The 24,603-nt window shown below is 40.1% G+C and overlaps 1 pseudogene; it reads left to right on the top strand.

Moving 5' to 3' along the window:
* Positions 1–4,054: 4,054 nt before the first annotated feature.
* Positions 4,055–4,171, top strand: LOC129411385 (5S ribosomal RNA; annotated as a pseudogene).
* Positions 4,172–24,603: the final 20,432 nt, after the last annotated feature.

Below are 24,603 nucleotides of genomic sequence, written 5' to 3' on the forward strand. Positions count from 1 at the left end.
TGAAGAGAGGAGCTAACTACACTGAAACTACTCTGAATTTAACACACCCACTTGCTCAGTTTCTGTTAGTTAGCGAGGTCTACTGAACTTGCACTAACTAACTGTAAACAAGTAGGGTGTTAGTTTCAGAGTAGTTTCAGTGTAGTTAGCTCTAGGGATGGGCATTCGATGAAATTTTACTAATCGATCGTCGGGAGAATTAATGATAAATTTTCAATGAATCATATAATAAGTATCATCATTATTATTACTATTACTAATCTGCATAAATAAACTCAACTTTACAACATATAAACCAGAACCCCTCTAGAGCCACATCAGCCCATTTGACATTAGAATGTGTTTAATGCAACTTTGCACATGTAGAAACGAAACGTAAATCCACATGGCTAATTTGCATAAACTAAGGGAAGAAACAAAAACAAACCCCACTCTTGTGCGCTGATGCGGTTCAGCTTTTGTCTGACTAAAGGACACGACTCAGTGGAATATGAGTGTTCTTTGTGTAACAGAGGGATGTTGATGCTGATGGTGAGTCTGTTCTGTGTGTCGTGATGTTTTCAAAGATCGTATATGTGCAGGTTTTGCGCAGCTCTTTATGTTGTAGTAATCGGGATACTGCGTTTACATGCACCAAGACAAAACCGGGACACAGATGTGCATGTAAACACACTCACTGAGTGGTACAGTGTCTCCATGGAGGAGCCAGAGCCAAAACATGGGACTGTGAGGCTGCAACTCCAGTGTTTGTGTCAGACACAGCTTCATATCTACCACAGAAACCTACATTCGGTTTGTCGATTAGAAATGAACATAATCGACAAAATTCTTAATGACTAATCATGCCCATCCCTAGTTAGCTCCTCCCTGCAGATATAAGGAAGTGTCCACCAGCGTCTGACCAGAACTGAAGAAGCAGCTTGGATGAGCTGTGAAACATATTCAACCAAAATAAACTTTTGCCCAGTTGACAAGTTGAATTTCTCCTTTGCCATGTCTCAGTAGATCTTACCCATGCACCGATCTAGCTTTTTAAGTAAGTAAGTAAGTCTTTTTTTATATAGTGCTTTTCATAGACATATGTCACAAAGACACTTTACAGAGCATTTTATAGATTCATTATTCTTTTTCTCCACACCTGATATCGACACTTCTACTATAACTACACTACCGGTCAAAAGTTTGGGGTCACTTATAAATGTCCTTATTTTTGAAGGAAAAGCACAGTTTTTTTCAATGAAGATAACTTTAAACTAATCAGAAATACACTCTATACATTGCTAATGTGGTAAATGACTATTCTAGCTGCACATGTCTGGTTTTTGGTGCAGTATCCACATAGGTGTATAGAGGCTCATTTCCAGCAACTGTCACTCCAGTGTTTTAATGGTACAATGTGTTTGCTCACTGCGTCAAAAGGCCAATGGATGATTAGAAAACCCTTGTGCAATCCTCACCCTCACCCTAAACCCCACTGAGCTGTTGTGGGAGCAGCTTGAGCGTATGGTACACAAGAAGTGTCCATCCAGCCAATCCAACTTGTGGGAGGTGCTTCTAGAAGTGTGGGGAGAAATTTCTCCAGATGACCTCAACAAATGAACAACTAGAATATCAAAGGTCTGCAATGCTGTAATTACTGCAAATGGAGGATTCTTTGACGAAAGCAAAATTTGAAGGAAAAAAATATTATTTCAAATACAAATCAACATTTCTTACCTTGTCAATGTCTTGACTATATTTTCTACTCATTTTACAACTCATGGTGGTAAATAAGTGACTTTTCATGGAAAACACAAAAGTGTCTGGGTGACCCCAAACTTTTGAACAGCAGTGTATCTGGCAATACCCATTATTAACCGATACTAGTGTAGGGACAGAAACTGGCATTTGTGGTTTAACAAAACACAATAGACCCAAATGTGTTACGTTACGGTCATTTATCCTCCACATCACTATTGAACACCTTTGTGTGGATAAAAGTTCAAACATTATGAGACATTATAGGTCAAAATCAGCCTTTAAATAGTCCAATTATTATTACATCCAAATAAAGATGCAACCAGGATATCAACTTAACCGATACCACTGAACTGATGAGCGAAGAGTTCATTTTTTAGATCTGCAGTGATATTTAATACCAGTATCTGTATTGGTGCATCTCTGTCCAGGTGTTTGTGTCTGTCCCGTGGAGTGGAAGGGGCTCGAGCTCTGTCCTACATCCGGACACTCACCTTTTATGTCATGTGGTAATACAGGAAGTGCTCCAGGAAGTAAAAGGAGCTGTTTACTTGAAATGTACCACTTCATGACATCACCACAATGCACGATTACTCATTAATGAATGTGAATGAAACAAAACACAACTCCAGGCATGTTTTTGATGAGGCAACAGCATTATAACACAGTTCAAAGCTCACAGGAGTGCACTCCTTCATTAAAATGTATTACAAACTCATTCATAAAACTGATTTAAAGAGCTGTGCAGTCACATTTTGTGCAGTAACCTGTTTGCACTTGCATGGACAGTGTTGGGAAGGTGACTTTTATAATGTACTCCCCTACAGATTACAGATTACACACCCCAAAATGTAGTTTGTAACATAATCCATGAAGTTACTTAAAGTGAGTAACGTAATCTGAATACTTTGGATTACTTGATTTGTTGTAGAGAAGCAAAGACTAGGATGGTTTAGTCCTGGTTTAGACCTGGTTTTAGATCTGTTTTAGACCTGTTTTTAGTCCTGGTTTAGTCCTGGTTTAGATCTAGTTTAGACCTGGTTTTAGTCCTGGTTTAGACCTGGTTTAGTCCTGGTTTAGACCTATTTTAGACCTGGTTTAGATCTAGTTTAGACCTGGTTTTAGTCTTGGTTTAGTCCTGGTTTAGACCTGGTTTAGATGTAGTTTAGATCTAGTTTAGTTTCCGGCAATGAGTGGAATTACCAAAAAAACAGGAAAATACCGCCGTGTAATCCATTTATTTCAACAAAGTAACTGTAATCCAATTACCACTCACTGAAACAGTAACTGTAACTGAATACAATTACTTGTAATTTCTACTCTGATTACGTAACTGCAGTACATGTAATCTGTTACTCCCCAACACTGTGCACGGAATATGTTAAAATGCAGAAGTGAGGATTAAGTTTGGCACGCTGCAAACCGTTTAAACTAGTGCTACTTTTCACATTTTCAGATACAGCGCCTTTTTAGTAATTCATACAATAATTTGGACCATTGTGTTTATAAGTGGTATCGCTGCAACTCCATCTACAAGTGCTTTTTGGCTCTTGAGTAATCCGATTGTTCTGTACTCTCCTCGTATACCACGGCCAAACTAGGTCCACCTTTCTCCCGTCTTCTCCACCCACACAACGATGAGCAGAGTGTCGAGCTGAGTGGCCTTGGACCTGGATCACGTGTGTCTGTGCTCCTGTGTCTGGAGCCTGCACCTGCCCCCACTGCACCTGCCCCTGAGCACCTGCCCCCCTCTCAGGTTCAGGGCGTGTCCTCAAACCGCCACCGTACACTCTCTCTCTAATGATTTACACAAGCGCATAACTTGCCCGGAGCTTATCTCGAGTCAAAGTCAAGTGGAGATTTGACTGCACAGTGAACTGGAAAAATATTGCTACTTCTGAGCTCCTGAGCGTTGACTTTCAAACTCAATGTCAATACTAAGAAAGAGACTTGATACTCAGTACTAATTCCGATACCACAATGATAATAAAAACACTCTTTGTTTAGACAGTAGAATGTGATTTTCAACATTATATGGTAGAACTTTCTTTTCTATTCCCATGTGTGTTATATGTGTGTAATCCTGAGTGGTGCAGTAGGTTCATGTTGGTCCATGTGTGTGTACTAGTCTATGTGCTCTGATACTTGTTCTGATACAGCTCAACATCATTCTAAAACTGTTCAGGAAAGGTTTGTTTCCATCCTGTGAATGGGACTTTTATGTCCTATGGATACCTGCTCAAATGAGAAGTGTCGATACTATTTTTTGACAGAAGCAGAGAGGGGTCACAGCAAACGCAAACGCCGCAACAAACACAAATGTGGCCATGCCGGCTTGTAAAAGCCTGATCCCATCAGATCTCAGAAGCTAAGCAGGCTGGGTCTGGGTAGTACTTGGATGGGAGACCACTAGGAATTCCAGGTGCCACAGGGGGGCGCCAGTGGCAAAAAACTGTCGTTGTGTCCTTAGGCAAGACACTTCACCCACATTGCCTAGTATGAAAGTGGTGTGAGCGTGAGTGGTGGTGGTGGTCGGAGGGACCGATGGTGCAGATTGGCAGCCTCGCTTCCGTCAGTCTGCCCCAGGGCAGCTGTGACTACAGTAGGAGCTCACCACCACTGAGTGTGGAGTGACTGAATAATGAACTGTAAAGTGCTTTGGGGATCTTGAAAGGTGCTATATAAATGCTATCAATCAGTCAATCAAATGCGACAACACAACAAAAAGCCACAACGGAAGTGACCGCAGGATTCTATTTTAATGCAAACGCCGCAACAAATACAAACACCACAACACAAACACAAATGCTACAACACATTAAAAAGCACAACAGAAGTGACCGCCGTCCCATGTCCCAATCTTCCACCACTTTGCTGGAACTGAAGTTTGGTATTTACAGGAATATACTGGGAAAACACTTAGGTTCTGACCTGTAAAAAATGTAGGAAAATAGAAAATAGAAAATAGAGCCCAAATGACCTGCCTCTTTTTTTTTCTTTTTTTTTTTGTCTCTCTTGCTTCTCAGGGCTTCTGTAAAATAGAGTGTAAATGAAAACACAACTCCAGGTGTGTTTGTGATGAGGAGACTACTTTATAACACAGACAAGAGAAAATAGTGTAATATAGGCCTTTTCTAAGTGTTTTTCTTTTTTGAAAAATGACTATACAACATTTTGAACTTTTTACAACGATTCATGTTCTCTTAGAATCTTCTATACAGAGGGGTCCGGTCAAGTGGTAACGGAGGGAAACAGGGTCAGATTTTTGACATTCAAATGTCTCTTATTCAGAAACTAGAGGGACTATTGAAATAAGTAAAGTATCAGAATGTAGGAAAGAGTTACACTCCAACAGGGTCAAGTTAAACCTGTGATATTCTTTCAAGTTGTTGACAAAAAAATTTAAAAACTCATGTCGGTAACGGAGGGAATGAAATATGCAGCACTTTTTGGGCAATAAATCCAAACAGTGATAACTCTTGGTTCTCACTTCCATATCCTTAACAAACTGGTTTGAATATTTGCTTCATATAGTTTTCTACCATATGGTACAAGATTAGGTTGAAAAACCTCTTACTTTTTGACTCATGAGATTTTTTATTAAGAAAGATCATGGTAACGGAGGGAAAAGTGTTCAAACAAGTAGAAGGTGCAGGATTTTACATCATTTGTCGACTTTTTTCTTCTGAATACTTTAATATTACTTCAAAATGAAAGGAAACTATTTCTATAAAATATGTCAGTCCTTCCAAGCAAATTTTTATCATTTTAAATACATTTGTTTTGAAAAATCCTGTACCTTCATCAACAGTTCAAAGATGGAATAACACAAGATATGATGAAATACATCCATTTATTGACATGATTTGCAGGTCTTTGAAATTTGGGAAATAATTTTTGTTCCATGTTTCATACATGGTCTGTTTAAAACATATGGAACTTTAGAACCAAAAATGGTACAAAAAAAAGGTCAACAGTTTCATAAACTAGAGTACATATGTATCTGTTCAATACATTTTTATATCAGATGCATTAACTTGAATTTTTGACCTTGATGTTTACTTCTGCTTGACTGGGCCCAGAAGTAAATAAGACTGTGTTATGTCTCAGCATTACAGATTTAGATTTACAGATTCATTACAGACCAGAAGATGTTTGGAAACATGCAGCTGATGACTTCCTTTGGCGTAACTCTAGACAAAATCTGGGAAAACTGAGAAAATGTCAAGTGATTTTGGTCTCCATGAAGATTGAAAGGTTTAATACCACACTGTGAAACATTCCAGACAAAGGATTGACATCTCCCTGGAAACAAGTATTTGACGGATCCTCCACCAGAAAAGTTACACAATGCATCTTTAAACTTAAAAAGCAGGGAATCATGAGAAGACTGAACAGCAGATCATCACAGGGGTGAGATCACGACTAGATTTTTACATTTCTAATCACCCAGGTCTCAAATGCAGGACGGTGCTTCATTACTGAAACATGCATGAGTAAGATAATGATGAGGAACACATGGTTCAAAGCTCATAAAGGTCTATTTAGCCTGATATGTCCCCTTTGACTAACTTCACTGGTTCCTTCGGCGTTTGGAACCTTCGTGCACAGATCGGTGTTTCTTTTCCAGGCTCTTTCAGACCACATGCAGTCTCCAATAAAGTCACTATTATTCAAGCGATGACGGAAAGTTCTAGTTGAAATCTGAAGTAATCCCTTGACACAGGCAATAAATCAAGAGGATTATTTAAAATGGCTACAATAACTGCATATTATCACAATGCTTTTTCCAACTTGGGGATTTACAGTTGTTTTTTTTCAGGAATGCATAAGTTTGTCCAATATTTGAGCAAAGTGGACTAGATTTCAAGGTGTATGTATATTTTGGTGGATGGTATGTCACAACTCGTCTCCATGGGAATCGGGGTCCCTCACGATTCGATACGGTTCACGATACATGACATATCGTGCGAATATCGTATCATGAGCCAAGTGTATTGCATAAACAGGTTACAGTTTCTTACGCCAAATAAGCAACACAACTGTAGTGCTCTCACAAAATTGCTACGAGATACCAAAAAAAAAGATATATTGACACACTCACCCATGATTATGAGACAGACTGACGCCACCTAGTGCTTCCGCTCAATTTAATTTCTCTCCAGCAACTAGGTCAGGAATCAGAATACACTAGACCAGGGGTGTCAAACACATTTTGGTCATTGGGGTCGTATCCAACCTACTTTGATCCCAAAGTGTCCGGATCAGAAAACTGATGTCATATAAACCCCAAAAATAACAATAAGTTCAAATATTTGTGCAGAGAAACACAAATCTATTACAGAAATCTTTTGTAATTGATGAACTCTTTTACAAAATATTATAATATTATGAACAACCTGAAACTTTAAGAAAAATGCAATTTCAACACAATTTTTTAATGTTAACTTCTGTGCATTTCATAGAATTTAGCCATGCTTTCTTTTTGCTCTTGAAACTTGTCATCTTTTATCCTGCACAAGTGCATCAGTATCAGGCTCCATGTCCTGAGTGTCTGCTGTCTTCAGAACGTCATTCAAATGTTTGTGTGTTGTGTTCAGCTTTGAGCGCAGTTTTGTTTTAATAATGTTCATTACTGAGAAAACCTGCTCACAAAGGTAAGTAGTAACTGTAAATCTATGATTTCTAATTGCATGTCTGTGTGCACATCAGAGGTTTTGACTGAATGGTGTGCGAAAAAATGCAAATTCTGTCTTCAGGTTTTAAAATATAATTCAAATATTTTAGTAGAAAATCAGCCGAGGGCCAGATTAAAGGTCTTATGTTTGACACCCCTGCACTAGATGGTTCACAAAAACCCCAGAAGTGCAAGTTCGGGCACCAACCAATCAGTGAAGAGTCATATATTCAGTGTTGTCAACGATTCTCGAGATCGAGTTTTTAAAGCCGGTGTGGTGTAGGATTTTGACCCCGCGGTGAGGTGACCCCGGGGTCAACATACCATATAGTATTTTGACCCTGAGGTCAGAATCCTGTTATGGTATGTTGACCCCCCTATGAAAATCTATATTTTATTAATAAACAACTTGAATTCTGTAGAAAAACTTTGAATATTAATACTGTATCTGCAAATTAAAACATACTGACATATTTAAAAGTGTTTTTTGAAGAACTCAGATGCATTTTTTATGTTGATTATAACTTTTGAATGTTAAAAAATATTTAGCTGTTTAAACATATTTGACTGAAAATGAGATAAGTCGTTATTAATGAGTTCGGTAATGAAAGTGATGTATAATGATTTGGAATCTTGTTTAAATAGACAGGATGATCAGTTGAGTAGTTAAATAGGGGAAACCTGTGACTATAATAATCTGACCCTCCAATATTTTTATTATAACACAACATGACTAAATTCAAGGTCATTATTCTTACAAATCATTGCCTAAATTGACATTATGATGAACTATTATCTGAACAAAGCAAACTAAAAACCATAACAGTGTAAAATACAATATAAAAAGTGACAAGATTGTTATGTACATGCAATTTTAACAATATGTTACATTTATACAAAATACCAAGTCGTTTCCATCAAAACATTCCTTCAAATACCTTAAAAGAAAGAAAATATGTAGCAATATATAATAAAAGTCAATGACATGAGAAATAATGATCAGATAAGTAAGTACTAAATAAAAAAGTAAAGGGAGTCAAAATCCTATAGGGGGAGTCACTTTACTATAGTGGTATGTTCAGCCCGGGGTCAGTGTACTGTGGGGGTCAAAATACTCTGTCACACCGGAACAAAGAGAATGTTTGGTGAATTGGTAACACTTTATAATAACTACACCTTATTTCACCTTAATAAAGCATGAACAAAGATTTAATTAATAATGATCAAAGATTTAATTAATAATGATTCACGCTTAGTAACTACTTAATTACTACCTTAATTAGCACTTGCACTTAATTTGCCTGTGCTGTAAATAGTTACTCATAATTATTTCATACTTAATTACTCATGAACTAACCATTTGAGCATTTATTAATGATTAGTAAACTATGAGAGAATGATTTACTAAAAATGTAATGCGATGGTAATTCATGCAACTGTTATCTGTTAGTTAAGTCTTTCTGAGAGCTTTTCTAAAGTGAAGACAAATTATGCTTTATTAAGCATTTACTAAGCGTGAATCATTATTTATTAATTAAATCTTTGTTCATTATTAATTAAGTCTTTGTTCATGCTTTATTAAGGCTAAGTAAGGTGTAGTTATTATAAAGTGTTACCGGTGAATTTTATCAAGGAGATAGACGTTATTGTCCTTCTTCTTACAGGATTTGGGAAAAGCTTAATATACCAGTTAGCCCCGTTAGTGGTGGGCCAAATATAATTCTATCACGGGCCTGAGTTTGACGTGTCTGATTTAGATGATTTCAATCCTGGAATTTCCAATCTCTACTTAACAAAAGATAAAAGCTGTTAACTTAAACTACCACGTCATAACATCACAAGGTGGAGCAGAGCGTTTTGAGCTTTGGCGATGTAAAACAGACTAATGGTAAAGGGTTACTGAAATGTGTGAATGAAACAAAACACAACTCCAGGTCTGTTTTTGATGAGGTAACAACATTCTAACAGGGCTTAAAGTGTCCATGTTGCGTAATACAGCTTGAACAATTTGTACAGTCAGATTCTTCTTTGCTCATATTTCTTTGAGCTTCATTACGGTGGATCGCTCTACGTGGTTTGATTTCCAAATAATTTCCACAGAAGCAGCTGGAGATGCACTTGAAGCTCGGTGATATAGGAGCGTGCGTGTCCTTATAAGGCTGCGTGAGTAAAGTCTGACTCGGAGCTCAGATGATGGGGCTCCTGTCAGTCACGCCCTGAGAAAGCCGTTTAGTGCAGAGACACGAGTCCACACCTGCTGCACGCGGAACACTTAAGCGCACTCTTGGACCGGCTCTGGGAACACAGAGAAATGAAGTGAGACTGAAACCTCTGTGTGCGTCAGGCTGGCTCTGCTCTTGGCCTGCTCCAGCTCCGCTTTCTCTCCTTTTGATGAGTTCTTTTAAAATTTGAACCAGATTCTGTGATCTCGGCCAAATCAGATCTTAAGAGCTTTTTCTATTATGATGCTGAGATAAGATTATATTCTACATTCATTCTACACTATTTTCTTATCTATTTTATAATGTTGTTTCCTCATCACAAACATACGGAAGCCGAGAGGGGTCGCAACAAACGCAAACGCCGCAACAAATACAAATGCCACAACACAAAAAAAAGCCACAACACACCAAAAAAAGCCACAATGGAAGTGACCGCAGGACTCTATTTTAATGCAAACGTCGCAACAAATACAAATGCCACAACACAAACACAAATGCAGCAACATATTAAAAAGCCACAACACATTAAAAAGCCGCAACAGAAGTGACCGCGGGACTCTATTTTCTGACGGACTGATCAAGCGGCAAGTGAAGAAGAAGAACTACAATGTGAAACGAATAATGATAAAACATTAAATTAATTTTACTTGCCGCTTGATCGGTCCATCGCTTGATTGGTCCCGCGGTCTCTTCCATTGTGGCTTTTTGATGTGTTGTGTCTTTTTGATGTGTTGTGGTGTTTGTATTTGTTGCGGCTTTTGTATTAAAATAGAGTCCCGCGGTCATTTCCGTTGTGGCTTTTTTTGGTTTGTTGTGGCTTTTTGTTGTGTTGTCACATTTGTATTTGTTGCGGCTTTTGCGTTTGTTGTGACCCTCTCGGCTTCCGTACAAACATACCTGTAAATTTAGGTCAGGTTTAGCTCTGTTCCACCTTGTGATGTCATGTCGTAATACAGGATGTGAGTTCAAACTCCAGACACCTTCACTAGAATCATTTGGATGATTTCAGCACAGGACCTGCCAATCTCTAATGAACAAAAACTAAAAGCTGTAGATGTAGATGTAAAGATATCAAAATCCCTCAATATGATATTTTCACAATATGCATCTCATGGTTCGATATAGAGCCCGACCGATATGGATTTTTGTGAAACCAATATGATACCGATATAATACCATTAGTCTGGGCTGATATAATCGCCGATAATTCTTAAAAATAAAAAAATTCACAAGCCGAATAATCATGTAAACTTTCACCTTTTTCCAAAAAGTTGTATTAACAATCAGGTGTTTTACTTTTTAGCATATTGAAACAACTTTAACCAGAACATAATAATTCAATAATTAAATAATAATTAAATATATATGTACTAAATATATGAAATAAAAATATGTTGTTCAATAACCATAATAATAATCTGTGAAAACAAAACAGCAAAAAATAAATAGCTCTATATAAAATTAAAGGCAGAGAAATAACTGCACTTGTTTTTGTTTCATTAATGTTCAGTTTGTACAGCTCGCGAAGGCTCGGAGCCCACGGCCGGAGCTCTGGTCCCGGTCTCAGTCCCGGTCTCAGTCCCGGTCTCAGTCCCGGTCTCAGTCCCGGTCTCAGTCCCGGTCTCAGTCCCGGTCTCAGTCCCGGTCTCTGTCCCGGTCTCTGTCCCGGTCTCTGTCCCGGTCTCTGTCCGGTCTCTGTCCCGGTCCTTGTCTGGTCAGCCCGCTCGGTGTAGCCAAAGTCCACCATTTTTCCAAATGAAACCAGATGCAGAGGACACCATGTAGCTGCACTTGATTTTTTTGGAGCAAATAAAGCGGATTTACTCACACGACCAAATTCCCAAACTCGAGCGGCCAGGACGCGCGAAGGAAGCGACTGACTCAAAAAAGTCAAGCGGCAAACTAGGGCCGTTTGACGCCATGTGCGTTTGGTTTGAACACGGCTTTACAGGACTGTAATAGTGAAGGAAACAGAAAAATGAAAAATATCGGCACTGATTGACGGATTTTCAACCAATATCCAATATAATCCCAGACCTTCATATCAGCTGATAATATCGATATATCGGTCGGGTTCTAGTTCAGTATTTATTGCGATATTTTGTGGAGGCTAACCAAACTGGGAATATACTACTTTTTCCTTTTTAAAAGCCTTGGAGAAGCCTTTGGTACTGTTATAATATGAAGAATTCAAATTTAAAAGTTATTTCTTCATGTAGTCTGCACTGAAACACCAAAGGATCATGGTCTATGTAGTTCCCTCTGTTTTTTCGATATTGCTGCAGCATAGTAAGTCAAGGCAAGTTTATTTGTACAGTACAATTCATACACAAAGTCATTCAAAGTGCTTTACAGAATAAGAACTACATTCAAATCACAAAGAAAGACATTCAGATCACCAAAACCATTCATTTAAACAAAGAGAATTGTAATTTGATACACTGTGAATGCCTCTGATATTACTGTAAGACTTTTGATAATATGATATCATCCCTAGGTAGATGTAAACATGACATCACAAGGTGGAACAGTGCATTTTGAGCTTAGGAGATAATAATAATAAAAGGTTACTCAAATGTATGAATGAAAATAAACACATCTTTTGAGGAGGAACTTTATAACATGGCTTAAGACACGTTTTTTACAAGATCTCGTGCTACAAGAGCTTGCGAGACAGAATTTCAAGGTTCTTTATTTGTCATTCAAGCATGCGAGAGAAACACATGACAGAACGAAATGTTTTTCTCGAGGCTCAGTGATTAAAAGAGATAAGAATGATAACAAATAAGCAATAATAAAAAGTACATCAAGAGCATTTTGCACAGGGCTGTCAAACATATGGCCCGGGGGCCAGATCTGGCCCTCCAAAAACATTAATCTGACCCTCGGCTGATTTTCTACTAAAATATTTAAATTATATGTTCTATTAAAATACTGGTAATTTTCTGTGGTGTTTATCACAGCAGCATCTCCAGCATCTCTGTACGTGGCCCCTCCCACCAGAGCAGCACAAATGAAGACTTGTCTCTTTCCAAACGCTCTTAAAGGACGATCGTTTTGACTGTTGACCGTGACACCCTCATCAGAAAAATGTCCAACATGAGAAAAACTTATTCCTATTTGCATACAAGTTAATGTTAAAATACTTTTGTTGAAATTACATTTTTCTTAAAGTTTCAGGTTGTTTATAATATTATAATATAAAAAAATAAAAAAAAAAGTTGATCAATTGAAAAAAGATTTCTGTAATAGATTTGCGTTTCTCTGCACAAATATTTGAACTTATTGTTATTTTTGGGGTTTATATGACATGAGTTTTCTGATCCGGCCCCTTTGGGATCAAAGTCGGTTGGATGCGGCCCCCAGACCAAAATGAGTTTGACACCCCTGATCTAGCAGTTCCAATAGACAAGCACAAGTAGACCGTGTGGCGAGATAGAGAGGCAGTCTAAGTGTGCAGCGTTCAAAAATCTGACAGCCTCAGAAAAAAAATATATAATTAAAATTAGCACAAGATTGTACACACTCGCTTGAAGTTATCTCGTGAGATTTTTTTCCATGGATAAAAAAAATCTGGCGTACGGCGAGGTTGCATTTTTCGAGAAGCTGTATTTCCAAAAAGCACCGCTACAATGACAGCACAAATATTAAATTAAGTAAATAAAAATGGTGAGGCCAGAATTGAGAACTGCATTGCACAATTTATATATTAAAAATGTCAAAATCTTGTCTTATCTCGTTCTCGTACTTCCAATCTCGTGTCTCGTCTTGTTTGTGGAAACTGTATCTTGGCCCATCCTCACTTTTAACTCACGAGTCTCTTGCCGCCGTCTGACAACATGACATGATCTCATTCTAGAATCTGAAAACCACCGGTAGTTTAAACAGAGACTCTGCCGGTCTCTTCAGCTGAATGTCGACGCCTTAATCCATTTCTCTTTCTTTGGAACAAACTGGGTCATTCGTGGGTTCTAATTCTATTTTGTGGGAACATTTAGCATGTCATTTTAGGCCACAAATTTGATTATTTTCTTCCCGATGTCCTCACACAGGCTCCGTACTGTGCTGACTTGCGGTGACGTTGTCGATTAGCGTTGACTCGTGTTACTGATGAGCAGTGGTGATGTTGACTTGTAGTGACGTATTCCTGAACTTTATGGCTGTGTTTGACTCTTTATAGCTCCCGTCAGTGCTGGCTCTGGGGTCAGCTGCGGCCCAGAGGAATAGTTTTAGAATTTGACTGCGAGATTAGGCGTGATTTGCAAAATGGAAAGGATGCAGTTTTGGAAGTGCCACAGCTATCTTTATCTTATTCTGCATATAAACTCCACATTGTTGACTTTGGGTGTTGACCAGCATTAGTGACTAGAGATCGACCAATATCTTTTTTTTTTTTTTTTTCATGACCGATGATACAGATTGTTGAAACCAATGGCTGATAAGGTGTGCCGATATTTTTTGTCCGATATGCAGTGCAGATTTGGATTTTTATTACATTTTTTTCTCCCCCAAATGTGCAATTTTCATCTACCATCCTGTTTTACTACAAATTGGATACGAGAGCTGTGTCGTCACCGTTTGTGCCGTGTCCTCCTCGCACTAAAATGTTCAAATGAAGCTTTTTGCCATTTTTTTTCAAGCAGCTGGGGGTTGAACATTCCTGGTGAAGGGTTCGTCAAATGTTTTCCTCCAGATGTTATTGCTTTGTCTGGAATGTTTCACAGTATGGCATTAAAACTTGCTATCTTCCAGACAGAATGTGTGTTTTTCAAAGTATTTTTGAGCGTTAAATCCACCTGTGATTGCATAAATGTATAGTAGGGCGGTTTAATGTCACACTGTGGAACATTCAAGGCAGAGCCAAGACATCTCCATAGAAACAAAGTAGTAGACCGTCTGGTGACAGCAGGTGAAAGGACCAGCGCAGATTTAAGTGGACCGCACGGAGTTAAGTGCTGCCGTCGCCGGATGGTGCTTTGTGGACACCTGTTCCGTGTTCTTGGGGCTCTCTCTTATGTCCACGGGTACCTGACCTGGTGCAGGACTCTGACCTGAGCTGCCACAGTGAGAGCTGGAGAGATACAGCGGCACTTGTTCCAAAGCCAAATGTTACTTCTCCCACATTACACACACTATATCCACACCACAACCAAGGTACATGTGCATGTGTGTAACAAGTGCATCATCGGAGAGTTTATTATAACTCCAGGGATGATGGGGGTTGGGGGAGGGGGTGTGATATCCTCAGTGTTGGAGAGTAACAGATTACCGGGATTATGTAATCAGAGTACAAATTGTGAGTAACTGTATTCAGTTACAGTTACTGTTTCAATGAGTGGTAATTGGATTACAGTTACAGTTGAAATAAATGGATGACACGGCGGTATTTTCCTGTTTTCACATTTTGGGCTAAACAAGGACTAACGCAGGACTAAACCAGGTCTAAAACCAGGACTAAAGCAAGACTAAAGCAGGACTAAAGCAGGACTAAAGCAGGACTAAACCAGATCTAAAACCAGATCTAAAACAGGACTAAAACCAGGACTAAAACCAGGACTAAAACCAGGACCAGTTCTCCGCTTCCTCGCATCATGTTGTAAACACAAACACAGTCCTAGCCCCCTAGTGTTGTTGAGGTGAATTACTTCGCAGCACAGACTTCACTGCACATCCATAAATCAATGACGGCGACAAGGCGACGGCGGCGGTGTGCGATGAGTCGACGCAGAACTGTAACTGAGCCTTTACTGCTCGTCTGCTCTGTTTAAGTCCCTGAGTGCTGGTGCTGAGGGACCAGTGCGTCTCTGGGGGTCAGCGGGTCAGCACTGGCCCACAGCGCTGTCACGGGCAGACTGCACTTGGAGCTGTTTACGGTCCAACTGTAGGGAGGTGATTTTACCTGTGCGACCCCTGACCCCTGACCTTTACAGAACAGACAGGCTCAGACACACTTCATCTGTTCACATCTCAACTCGTCTGAACCAGAGCTGCAGCGAAAGAAAAAATAGGGAAAGGTGAAGGTGATGGGCAGGATTGATCCACAGGAAGGACCAAAAAGGACTGTTTAATTCATCCTGAGTTTGCAGTGAACGTTTTGTATGTGGAGCGACATCAAAGTGGGATCCCGTTTGTTAAGTGAGAGGAGCAGAAGACAAACAGACTGAGCTGCACTTTCTTGTTCTTGTGGTTTTACAGCAACATCACGTCTTGGTCTCTTTGCAGTGGAAGGTGTTTCTTGGTGAACAGCTGGAGCCTTTTAGCTTTAGTGTTGACTTTTTAAATTCACAACCGAGGTTGAGTGAGGGATCGGGATTTTGCTTTGTTGTTGCTCCACATACAAAATGTTCTCTGCAAACTCAGGATGATTTAGACAGTCAAATGTTTCCTTTTTCGTGTTTCCTGTGGATCAATTCTGCCCATCACCTTCACCTTTCACTATTTTTCAATTCTGTTGGGAAGAGAAACAGTTTGAACAGAGGTTTGCAGTCACACACATCTGATTCCCTTTTGCATTTATGAAGTTCGCAAACAAATTTCTCAAACCGTTTTCCACTGTTAGGATCCAACAACCACACAATTACGATGTCTGAATCCCAAAACTAAAATCTGACAATATCAGAACCAGAAACAAAAGTGATATGGTTCAAAAGACAAGAACAGATCGACTTTGTCAATAGACGCATCCCACTGGGAAAACAAACATGACAGTTTGATGCTCACTTTTTCGGAGAATCTTTCCCAGTATGAATTGCGCGATGACCGGAAGTCCAAGATTCTTGATGCGTCTATTGTTATTTTTACTGTGATTGACTCGCTCTGGTCTCTGAGATTTGCATAAAGCTCATAAACTCATCGTGGTGAATAATTACAATGCTCTGAATGCTTAAGGTGAGTGAGGAAGAACTTTGGATCACTGCAAAATGTTTCAAATGAACTTTTCTGTTTTGCACATTTTTAAAACAGTAAAAATCTCGTACATTGACTTTAAGACTAACAATGGACGTTGCACTCGTCTTTTTGACAATTTTTAAGTAACATAGTGTATTTCAAATGTCCAACTGCTCGCAATGTTACAGTTCCAACAAAAGGCAACATTCAAGTCCGAGCTTAGGCCATTCAGGTTTTTCCCAGGCGCAGTGAAGTACTCCCACACAGGCCCAGTGGTTACCGTAATGAAAGAGCTGTGTGTGTGTGTTTTTGCATGTGCGTGTGTGCGTGAGAACAGGGTTAATGTCATGTTTGCTTTGTTTTAACACTGTCATTTAACACCGTTATTTAACCCCTCGCTCCCTCACCTATAATCCTATTACAGACCTGCCACCGCAAAACTAACTATTTCTTTTCCGACCTGCTTAATTCGTATCTTTTGCAGATTTTAGAGCGCTGTACCTGATTTTTACCATTTGAAAAACATGAAAAATATGAAAAACATGAAAAAGACTTTGTTTTGAAACAGTTTGCAGAGGTCCAGAGTTCTTCCTCACTTCCCTTCTGCATTCAGAGCGTCTTCATTGTTCACCACCATGAGTTTATAAGAACTTTTCACGACTCTCAGTGAACAGAGCAAACCAGATAAAGCTGACAACTAGCATGCTAAACGTGCACATCTGAATGATCGGAAAATAGCACACTTCATATTTACTTGTGGACTTATTTTGGCTTTAAGAGCTAAAACTACAAACAAAACTTGAAGCTAAACTGACATGACATGAGACGAGATGAGACTCTGACAGTGACAATGGACCAACAAAGAGCAGAGGAGAACACAGGGTATAGTCGAGTTTCAGCTGACGTCATTGTTATTAAAAGCCCGTGTTGCATGCTGGGAAATATTTTGGTCGGAGGCAAGAAACACGGTAGCGTCAAACACAGTGCGTAACCTCGCGTATTTATCCCCGATAATGGTAAATTCCTGCTGCATTATCGGATGCACAAATAGAAGCACGGAAGAAGGAAAATGTCTTTTTCGTATTCTGAGTGAAAAGAACCGCTAATGAATTGAGACGTGAATTAAACGTCTTTCAAACATTTCACAGAGCAAACGTAGAAGATCCTAACAAACCGTGGACTCCAACAAGTTCAACAACACATCGAGACTCTTGGAGGTTTTCATCTTTTCTGCTGTGAATGGCCCAGGAGTTTCCACCAAGTCATTGTGGATGTCACCCAATTGAATATTTGTCCAAGTAGTTGGTGATTCTGACCAGAAATGTGGTTTGGTCCACCTTTTGTCGGGGTTGAAAAGGGTGATTTGGCTCCGTCGATGCTTATGACCAATTTCTGGTCAAATGGTCTTGGGTCCTCTGCCGTTAGAGTGGAGAAATAACCAGGATCAATACCCTTTACGTGCTTTCTCGCTCCGTCCGTCATGTTGAATTAGTGTTTCTTGCCGCCGACCAAAATAATTCCCAGCATGCAATGCACGCTTTTGTCAACAATGAAACTCGCCTATAAACGCAAACAATCAAGACAGGAAGTAAAACTCAAAACTACATGCAGACATGACAAATATCAAAATAAAACACCAAAATGGGCAAATACTACCACTACAAACATGAACCATGACAGCTTATACAGATTTGCTCAAATTGGCTCCTATTGTACTTTGTTTTTTTAATGAAGGGGTTTTAAATGAATTTTGTCATTTAAAATGTCTAAACCAGGGGTGTCAAACCTACGGCCCGGGGGCTGGATCCGGCCCTCCAAGACCTTTACTGTGGCCCTCGGCTGATTTTCTACTAAAATATTTTAATTATATTTTCTATTAAAATCTTGTTAATTTTCTGTGGTGTTTATCTCCAGCATCTCTGTACGTGGCCCCTCCCACCAGAGCAGCACAAATGAAGACTTGTCTTTTTCCAAACGCTCTTAAAGGACGATCGTTTTGACTGTTGACCGTGACACCCTCATCAGAAAAATGTCCAACATGAGAAAAGTGGAGCCGAGTGCAGAATTTTACAAGAAAAATTGACTTGTTCCTATTTGCACACAAGTTCATTGTGTTGAAATTGTATTTTTCTTAAAGTTTCAGGTTGTTCATAATATTATAATATTTTGTAAAAGAAAGAGTTCATCAGTTAACAAAGATTTCTGTAATAGATTTGTGTTTCTCTGCACAAATATTTGAACTTATTCCTATTTTTTTGGTTTATATGACATGAGTTTTCTGATCTGGCCCCTTTGGGAAGTAGGTTGGATACGACCCCCGATGAGACCAAAATGAGTTTGACAGCCCTGGTTTAAATAATAACAATGATCCACAGGTATCAGAGATTATAAATGTAGAGCACATACAAGTGCTGCATGTCTTTGTTAAAGTGGAGTATTATTGAGAATCTCCTTTCTGGAGCCTGATGTGATGTGCAGTAGTTTGATCAGGGGGCTTCACGCTCTGAAGGGGGAGCGCGGGGAGCAGAGGGAGAGTGACAAGGAAACTCAGAGCATCAAAAACACAAGAGAAAATGAATGAAGCACTCCCACACTCTCTCTCTTCCTCCTGCAGCTCTCTCTCTCTCTTCCTCCTGCAGCTCTCTCTCTCTCTCTCTCTCTCTCTCTCCTCCTGCAGCTCTCTCTCTCTCTCTCTCTCTCTCTCTTCCTCCTGCAGTCTCTCTCTCTCTCTCTCTCTCCTCCTGCAGCTCTCTCTCTCTCTCTCTCTCTTCCTCCTGCAGCTCTCTCTCTCTCTCTCTTCCTCCTGCAGCTCTCTCTCTCTCTCTTCCTCCTGCAGCTCTCTCTCTCCTCCTGCAGCTCTCTCTCTCTCTTCCTCCTGCAGCTCTCTCTCTCTCTCCTCCTGCAGCTCTCTCTCTCTCTTCCTCCTGCAGCTCTCTCTCTCTCTCTCCTCCTGCAGCTCTCTCTCTCTTCCTCCTGCAGCTCTCTCTCTCTCTCCCTCCTGCAGCTCACATTCTTCGTCCTACAGCACTCTCTCTTTGTCCTGCCGCGCTCTCTCTCTCTTCCTCCTGCAGCTCCCTCTCTCCCTCCCTCTCTCCCTCTCTCTTCCGCTGTATTAGGCTGAGACTGGCTGAGCGGATTAGGCTGGATATCTTTAGATAAGTCGGAGCTTTCACTAGAACTCGACGAGCAGAAATAAAGCCACATGTTTGTCTGTGCGCTCTTCCACTTCGTACTAGTTTTAGTTTTAATAGTCATTTTAATACAGATCAGTATCAACAATCTGATGATACAGATGGTCCCGGTCAAGCAGAAGTAAACATCAAGGCCAAAAATTCAAGTTAATGCATCTGATATAAAAATGTATTGAACAGATACATATGTACTCTAGTTTATGAAACTGTTGACCTTTTTTCTGTACCATTTTTGGTTCTAAAGTTCCATATGTTTTAAACAGACCATGTATGAAACATGGAACAAAAATTATTTCCCAAATTTCAAAGACCTGCAAATCATGTCAATAAATGGATGTATTTCATCATATCTTGTGTTATTCCATCTTTGAACTGTTGATGAAGGTACAGGATTAAAAAAAAAAAAATGTATTTAAAATGATCAAAATTTGCTTGGAAGGACTGACATATTTTATAGAAATAGTTTCCTTTCATTTTGAAGTAATATTAAAGTATTCAGAAGAAAAAAGCGACAAATGATGTAAAATCCTGCACCTTCTACTTGTTTGAACAATTTTCCCTCCGTTACTTTTCCCTCCGTTACTTTTCCCTCCGTTACCATGACCTTTCTTAATAAAAAATGTCATGAGTCAAAAAGTAAGAGGTTTTTCAACCTAATCTTGTACCATATGGTAGAAAACTATATGAAGCAAATATTCAAACCAGTTTGTTAAGGATATGGAAGTGAGAACCAAGAGTTATCACTGTTTGGATTTATTGCCCAAAAAGTGCTGCATATTTCATTCCCTCCGTTACCGACATGAGTTTTTAAAATTTTTTGTCAACAACTTGAAAGAATATCACAGGTTTAACTTGACCCTGTTGGAGTGTAACTCTTTCCTACATTCTGATACTTTACTTATTTCAATAGTTCCTCTAGTTTCTGAATAAGAGACATTTGAATGTCAAAAATCTGCCCCTGTTTCCCTCCGTTACCACTTGACCAGACCCAGATGTAGAATGTTCTTCAGAGTCGTGGTGGTGGTAGCTGGTGCTGAGGTGGAGAGGAAGGAGAGGCTGATGGTTCTGCTGCTGCAGTTCATGAGCGAGACAATGGTTCTAGTGAAAGGAAAACAGAAGGAAGAGTGCGTTTCTGAACAGTCTGTGAGAGGCTGGTGATTAGAAGGCTGTGATTGGCTGTTGGTGACAGACAGGTGAGTCAGAGGAGCTGTCTGAGCACGCTCACTCTGCTTTTCTGTCATCGCTGTCGACACACGTGTTTGTTGTGATGAGGTAGAAGGGTGTAAGAGCTGAGGGAGGAGAGAGGAGCGGGGGGTCGGTGTCGCCGTCAGCCGTGGAAAACCCCACATCCCTCCATCTCTGCTCATGTGTCAATCAATGTTTTTGTCATTAAAAATAAATCAGCGTTACTTTATGTCAGTCAAATATATGTATTTCATTTGAATATTTGAGCACACTGACCTCATATCTGGGGACACAGGTCATTTTTACAGTATTTAAAATTCAAATCTTACATATGAAATGATCTGTACGGAAGCCGAGAGGGGTCACAGCAAACGCAAACGCTGCAACCAAATACAAATGCCACAACACAACAAAAAAGACCACAACACAATTAATTAAAAAGCCACAACACAACACCATAAGATATTTTGTCCTGGTTTTAGTCCTGGTTTAGTCCTGGTTCAGTCCTGGTTTAGACCTGGATTTAGTCCTGGTTTTAGTCTTGGTTTTAGACATGGGCTTAGTCCTGGGTTTAGTTCTGGTTTTAGTCCTGGTTTAGACCTGATTTTAGTCCTAGTTTAGTCCTGGTTTAGTCCTGGTTTAGTGGTAGTCCTGGTGTTAGTTGTGGTTTCGAGGCACACAGGAGGAAGCGCGGTCCAGACACGGCACACTGGAGGACGGCGGTGGGATATAGCCCAAAATGTGAAAACAGGAAAATACTAGAGCCCGACCGATATGGATTTGCTGTGGCCGATATGAAACTGATATAATGGGAGTTGGAGCTGCCGATAGCCGATATAATCGCCGATATATTTAGTGATGTAAAAATTCACTGAAAATGTTGAATTGTTTAAAAAACGTAGGTTTGGCTCTGGTGGATTTTAAATTGAGTTTATTTAGGCAACATTTATTGTTCTTCTGCCTCTTTACATCATATTTACAGACAGTAGGTTGGACTTAATGGTATTTTTGCATCACATTCTAGACACTAGTGATGGGTATTCCAGTTCTTTTTAGAGAACCGGCTCTTTTGGCTCAGCTCACTAAAAGCTGCTGGTTCTTTTGGCTCCCAAGCGGCTCTTCAGATTGTTTTGTTGCAAGCAGGACTGAATCAGGACTGAACCAGGTCTAAACCAGGACTGAAAAGGGACTAAACCAAAACTGAACCAGGACTGAGTGTTTGGACTCGGTCTCTATCTCGTGCCCAAGGTTAGTCCTGGTTTATTTATTTTATGCTAAACTACAGCCAAATATGCTCATTTTTTTTATCCTATGTACACGCAGATTTCTCAAAGTTTCATTTTCAGCCGCTGCCGCTGTCAAACCACGAGTCTGCACGCGGCGTGAAGAGAAAAAAAGTGAGAGAAAGAGAAAACACGGCTCCCAATAAGGATCAGGCTCTAGTCATTCGATTCTAAGAGCCACTTCGTTCGCGACCGACCCATAACTAGTAAAGAAACTAGCGCTATTAGCCTTTAGCCGTAAATTCTGTGCGCCGCGGTAATTAATTGTATGTGTAAAAGTTGATCATTCACACGTCTATTCACAGCTCATTTACATATCAGTGCAGGTCCAGTAACAAATATACGGCCAATATAATCACTTTACAATAGACCAATAGAAAACAGTCTGTTTATGTGCAGGAGCTACAGCAGCTAATCGCGAACCTATCAGAACGAACCAAAACTAGCTTCAAGGTCGACATTCCAACACTCAGCGCTCACACAGGCTCCTCTCACATCACAAATCTGTACTAATAAATGTCCTTTTAATCCAGACTCAAACTGAATGGCCATAAAAAGAAAATAATCTCAATGTTGTGCACCGCTGCGGGTGTAAACAAACACACGTGAGTGACGTGACTCTGTGGTGTGTTCAGGGACAGTACGGACACACACACACAAAATGACTCCGCAGATAAATACTGATGTGGAGCCACATATTAGGACATTTATCTGTCTGTAAATTGGATTAAATGAACAGAATGTAGAGAGTCTAAGATTTTTAACGACGTATCACATGCCCACGTGAAATATCGGCCCCTATCAGCAAGAATATCGGCCGATAGCTGATATGTGTCCAGATGCCCATATCGGCTGATAATATCGGCCAACCGCTATATCGGTTGGGCTCTAGAAAATACCACCATGTAATACATTTATTATAACAATGTAACTAATCCAATTACCACTCACTGAAACAGTAACTGTAACTGAATACAGTTACTCATCATTTGTAATCTGATTACATAACTCCGGTACATGTAATCTGTTACTCCCCAACACTGCTGGTTTGTGACGTAAGCATGAATAGAGCCTGTTTTGACTGGAGTCAGGTGAAGGCAGCAGATTTTTTACAGTTGCATGTTTGTGGAGGCAGGAGACTCTCCACAGACGTGACTGAAGCAGGCGGCTCTGTGCCTCCCTCCAGCCCCTCCTCCTCTCCTCTCCTCTCCTCTGTTCACTCAGGGCTGTTGAACACTGACAGACACTTGGCCTAGTTTAAAAAGTGCAGTTATAATGAAGGTGTCACAGTTCCTCCTCTCTCTCTCTCTCTCTCTCTCCTCTCCTCTCCTCTCTCTCTCTCTCTCTCTCTCTCTCTCTCTCTCTCTCTCCTCCTCCTCTCTCTCTCTCTCTCTCTCTCTCCTCCTCTCTCCTCTCTCTCTCTCTCTCTCTCTCTCTCTCTCTCTCCTCTCTCCCTCCTCTCCCTCTCTGTCTCCCTCCTCTCCCTCCTCTCCTCTGTCTCCCTCCTCTCCCTCTCTCTCTTCTCTTTCCCTCTGCTCCAGTGTAAAGTCCTGGTGTAGTGGTCTGTGTTGTTCCTGGCAGTGTCCAGTCAAAGTCGCTTGTTTTTACGCCTCCCGGTTCTGCGTCAGCCACGGAGCCCCGCCCCCTGACCACAAACCTGTTTACGATTGGCCCGTTTGAATGCAAACACAGATTTGAACGCTCCGGGTTTGGAATAGAGGCGCCTTTCACGTGTAACGGTGCGTTCCAGGCACCTGAGGGAACTGGGATTACTGGAACTGTCATTTCCACTTGAACACAACGTAATAATAAAAGACTCTCTCTTCACACACGACGACTTAAACTGCGACAACAACAATAACCAGCATGAGAAAGTGTGTCTGAGGGTTCACCTATGCAAAATGGATGTAAACACAATAAGGATTAAATCTGCTATATTCTATCATTTAATTTGTTGACAAAAGATCTCAGTGGTCTTCCCAGTGTCTGGACATCATCATTAGAGCAAATACCTGTGGGAGTCGTCCATGTTCTGTCTGACTGAGGCCATTCTCACACTCCACTCTGAGCTGATCACGGACTGAACTGAGCAGTGGAACAGCAGGAGTCAAATATGAAACAGTTCATTTGGGAAAATTGCAGAATAAATGAATCGCATAACTAAAAAAGAATCACTTGACCAAAATGATCATGAATATTAATTTTTTCCATAATTGAGCAGCTCTGTACCCTGGATGGTGTTGGAATATAACTGCATACATGCATCACAGATTTCGGACTTTCTGTAATATATAATAAAAGTAATTTACATGAGAAATAATGATCATATAAGTAACTAGAGCCCGACCGATATGGATTTTGTTGTGGCCGATATGAAACCGATATAATGGGAGTTTGGGCTGCTGATAGCCGATATAATC

Source organism: Boleophthalmus pectinirostris, unplaced genomic scaffold (assembly GCF_026225935.1).
Source record: "Boleophthalmus pectinirostris isolate CB_2022bp ecotype Guang Dong unplaced genomic scaffold, ASM2622593v1 HiC_scaffold_4, whole genome shotgun sequence".
NCBI lineage: Eukaryota > Metazoa > Chordata > Actinopteri > Gobiiformes > Gobiidae > Boleophthalmus > Boleophthalmus pectinirostris.